General features: G+C 39.7%; 2 long non-coding RNA genes across 2 annotated transcripts in view; both read right to left on the reverse strand.

The window, feature by feature from the left end:
- Positions 1-805: 805 nt before the first annotated feature.
- LOC103465596 (uncharacterized) overlaps positions 806-4,924 on the reverse strand; it is a 26,918-nt gene continuing 22,799 nt past the window's right edge. Inside the window, exon 2 of the long non-coding RNA XR_533822.1 lies at positions 806-1,007. This is a non-coding gene — a long non-coding RNA (uncharacterized LOC103465596). The remainder of the gene's footprint in view (positions 1,008-4,924) is intronic.
- LOC108166286 (uncharacterized) lies at positions 4,327-4,771 on the reverse strand. The gene is made up of 3 exons (XR_001776603.1): positions 4,684-4,771; positions 4,501-4,586; positions 4,327-4,390 (listed from the first exon to the last, which is right to left on the reverse strand). It is a non-coding gene; the product is annotated as an uncharacterized LOC108166286 (long non-coding RNA).

Here is a 4,924-nt window from a genome sequence, read left to right on the forward strand (position 1 = left end):
CTTAGAAACTAACACAGCATAATAGAGAGAGAACATTTTATCATCTTTGCATCAACAGTAGTAAGATGTGTTGAAAACATGCATTTTACAAGACACATGCAAGAGTGCATCTAAAATGAATGCTACATGTATTACTTGTGACTCTAAGTGGAACAAATAAAAGTGGTGTTTGGTTATGAAAAGTAAAGATTAAAATAATGTTTGTAGGAGGTACTGTGAACAATGTTTATGGGCATTGCCATGTTGAAATTCCAACTCGTTGACCAGAATGCTGTTATATCACGTAAGACACCAAACCCAGGTCAGGTCCCAGTTCCCACTTCCAAGGTAACTGGAACGCAACATTAGACATCTTCTGACTAATGTAAAACTTACAAAAATAAATAGACAGTCTTCATCATTTCACATTGCATAAAAGTGAAAATGTAATTTGTTTGATGTTTCTTTGATTATCCCCACAGACAAAAGTGTTAAAAGAGAATTTTCTTTGTGAAACTCATCTAATGACTGAGTCCACAAACTGCAATGCTACTTTGTGTTGGCCTACGTTGTTTGTGGTTTGGAGGTAATAAAATGTCACAAAGGTCAAGGTGTGGCATTTTCACACCCTGGTTTTTACTTCTACTGCGGCTCACAGAACATCAGCAATATCTTGGAGCTCACGAAACACCCCACCACTTCCTGTCTGTCTCCATTCAGCTGCAGATGCAAGTGGAACATGTACCTATGTTGTTGCTTAAAAGTAAACTTTTGACATCCCTAGTGAGTTTTTTTTTTTTTTTTGTTTTTTCATGCAGACAACTAATAAAAGAACAAAAAGTGTTTTGTGAAACGGATGCCCACAATGGCAGTTGCTGGTCAATGTCGGATCGTGGAAAGCAGCCTTAGATCTCCAGCCTGCTGGAAGCAGTTAGAGGAAAAGTCTTCTGCCTTTTTTAGATGTCTTCACGTCCATGTCGTCCACTGCTGTTGGTAGACTTCTCCTTCGGTGGTAACTGAATATCCAACTTAATGGGGGGGAAAAAAATCTGTTAGTTGAGTCACCATGAGGCTTACAATCATTACTCTTTAATTACTTTCTAAGTGGAACATGGTTTGATTCGGGGCCCTGGCATCTGTAAGAAGAGCTCAGTGCTGCATGGAGGAAAAGTGTTTGGATGTTGTTTTATTTGCTTGCTTTGGAGCGGCTCTGGGCATCCAGCACCCTGCCCCTCTGTATCACACTGGAAGAAGAGGAGAAGAAAACCCCCACCTCCCAAAAACAGATACATTATAAAAATCACGCTTTGCCACAAGCTGCCTTCTGTTTTTCTAAGTCTGGTTAAAACACGTGTTGGCTCTGCACAACATTTAAGACATTTATAGGAAATAAATTGGGAGATGAATGCAAACCATATGGTATTCAGGGGCTTATTTGTAAAGTTCCTGCATCAAAGCTTTTTCCAGATCACACCGTATTAGCTATGTTTTTCCAGTCCAGTAAAATCAGGAAGCTAACCACAGACTTTCCCTGATGGGAAACACATGAGCGACCGTCAGCGGAGAAGCTGGGGGGGTGGGGGGGGGTAGTCTTTGCGGATGAATGGGAAGGGGGCTTTGTTGGAGCATCAGTGAAAAAAATTACTCCATACATTTTTGAATGTCATGTAACCATGGATTGACATGGATCAACAGTTTAACGACTCTACTTAACATGTGAATAACAACAGGAGACCCACGTCAATTGTCAGTTATTGGATGAAAAAACAATGACATCACAATTCATTACTGACACGTGATTGGTTGGTAGATATCTCCCTATTGGACACACTAGACTAGCGGTTCTCAACGTGGGCGGTACCGCCCCCCAGGGGGCGTTCTGAGGACGGCAGGGGGCGTTGGCAGACATTTTTACAAAAGGGGGGCGCTGGGATGCCTTTGGGGGGCGTTTGGTCGAAGGTAAACTTYAYRCCTWAAATSCACAACAATACCAGTTTAGACTTTGAGCAACTTGGTAAAACTGTATTGTGTAACATTAAATCATGCTTGGCTGCAGCTGTATCGATGGCAGCTCTTCTTCTATTCAGTGTTTGTAGCTTCATGGCGCAGCTCCGCTCCGCATCAGTTCAGCGTTACACCGGTTGATGACGCTGCTGTGATTCACTTTGTCTGGTATTTATGTAGGCTGCATATGTTTTGGTAGTTCTGTGATCATGTCAAAGCAGCAATTTATATTAAAAAGTGTGTTTTTGTCCGTTTGAAAACTGCCCGCTTCCATGGAAGGACAACAGAAAATCACTCTTATAAACATGTAATTACTAAAATCACGATGCCCTGACATTGTATCCCTCTGAAAAATGAACCAATTTAAATAAAGAAATCCATCCATGGGTGATTCCATGATAGAGAGCGTTCATTTTATAGCGTTAACACCGGTGCTGTAAGTGGTCTGACATGAAACGGGTTTGATTGAACAACGGTACCACAGCACTTACATTTCAATAATCAGAACACCGGAATTGTTTCCGTTGTTTTAAAAGGTTTATGTCAGTCTGCCTTTTCCCCATCGATATGTTTCCCGACCGCCCTGCACCTTAGGGAGTTAAAAAACAAACAAAAAACCGCCGCGCACATTGCGCAAAACTCTGAAATAGGAGAAGCGGGACATAAAACGGAGCGACGAACTAGATGTGAATTATGGCATAAAAACAGAGAATCCGACGCTCAACAGTGAAAAATCAACACATGATGTGAAACACATGACGATTAGGCGGCGCAGCAGGTGATGAGTGAAGATTACTGATGGTCAATAAACGATAAAATAAATGTAGCAACAGTAAAGAAACTAAAGTGGACATAGCAATAAACCAAGAGAGGATAAAACTAATCAAATGAAACTAAATGGAAAAAATGAATGAAGAACAAAATGCAAGAATAAACTAAGAAACTAAAGTAAATACAGAGGAATAAACTGGTATGGCAAGACCTTTCGAGCAATAATGAATACAGAGACTGTATGGCAAGAATAAACAGACACTATGTCCAGATAAAAGGTAAAATAATATTGTTGAAATGTCATGGGCAGAAGCGCAACTACACATTATTCAGGTGGATGCGAAAACATAAATCGGCGCCCCCCATGAAGGAGCGTAAAAACATACACTGGCATCCCCCCAACCCCCTCCTCCAGACGCCGATACGTTTAGGAAATGTAGCGAGTGCTACATTTACCTCGTTATGTGCGCGAGGTGAAGGAGCGTAAGGCGCGCTGAAGTGTACTGGAAAACATAATCGGTGCGCCAATTCAAAACATCTACAATAATGATAGTAACATTAATAATAAAACAATTGTCAGTGCAAATACAAATTCTTTGGTGGGGGGCGCTGGCCCGAAAAAGGTTGAGAAACACTGCACTAGACCTTTATAATTACAGGCCTGGTTAAGCCCCTCACTAATAAATTATAAAAAATAACCCAGAAATAAAAATAAACCAAGCACAAGGCATAAGTTTATATTTTTAATTTTTGTTGAAAAAGAAATATGTACATACATGCATATAACACATCTACAAATAAAGAAACCACACATAAAATAACACATCTATAAATAAATAAAATATTCAGTTAAATTTAAATAAATAAATAGATTACAGAACAAAATGCTTGTCTACTTCTGGGCCATGTGGCGGCGGCGTTCTTTCTGAGCATGATCCAACATACAAACGCTTCTGACGCAACATGCTGTATTTACGGTTAGCTTCAAGTCTCTCTTGTAGTTTGGAGCAGAGGTTGTCGAGCTCCTGGCTGCGGAAACTYGGTGGTCTCACAATCCAGCCCGATACACCCTTGAAGACGCCATCCTCTTCATCAGACATGAGGTCAATGGTGACACCTTCCCAAAAGGAAATCTCCTCTGCTGCCAGGACGCTCTCCCTCGCCTCCAGCAGCTGTTGACACAGAACAGACATTAAGTCATAAAGAATCTTTATGAAAACATATTGTTGAAACTATACTGACATTTTAAGTGTCTTGGTTTAGAAACACCAAATATGGGGAGGTGTAATCCATTTGTCATTGAAAACTATGGCTATGTGGTAAAGTATGAACTCCTGAATATCATGTGAATAAACATATTTAACAAAACATTGATAAAAGTACTTAAGTGATTTGTCATTAACCATTGAGGCTACATTAAAATTATTGCACACCATCTTGTCCCAAAATGTTACAGCTTCTTAAGAAAATGTAATGTTATTTTTCTTTTCACTGCTGATTGCATTCATACACATATATATACAAACATGCATGAAAACTAAAGCATTTGATTCAATTGTGACATCTCTAGTAATAAATCTCACCTGCTCCTTTCTTTAGCTACATCTGGATGACTGGCAGTAGGTCCTGGAAGCAGCTGGAAAACATTTTTGTGCATTGTCAATTCATAGCATAATTACATTCTGTACATAAACAATGTTTAGAATGTTAATAAAATATTAACATTCTACAATAGTAGATACTCACACACAGTTGCATCTCTGTCCTCATCACGGACATCAGAACGTTCCTGCAGAGTCTGATTGACACAAATGTGACTCATTCTGTGGAGTCTGTGGAAATAAATGTAAAATTAAAAAAACATTGTAGCAAATATATCGCTTTCTCAAAAATACATAAGTAAATAAGTTAAAATTATTCTCAACCAACCATTATACAGTCGGGTATCAACGCAGTGATTATACATACCGGTGTTCTGTCAATCCGCGTTTCCCCATCAGATACGGTTCCCCATGCGTCTTCTTGCCGCTCCGCCCCGCCCACGCGGCAAAATGCGTAGGGAACTACGGACACCGTGAAAGCTCAAACAACATGTTTTGGCAAAGTTGTCACTTTCTTCACGTTTTTGCGGGAAACCAATAGTAATAATACTAATAACAATAATAATAAA

The sequence above is a fragment of the Poecilia reticulata genome, linkage group LG5 (assembly GCF_000633615.1).
Source record: "Poecilia reticulata strain Guanapo linkage group LG5, Guppy_female_1.0+MT, whole genome shotgun sequence".
In the NCBI taxonomy this organism is placed as follows: Eukaryota; Metazoa; Chordata; class Actinopteri; order Cyprinodontiformes; family Poeciliidae; genus Poecilia; species Poecilia reticulata.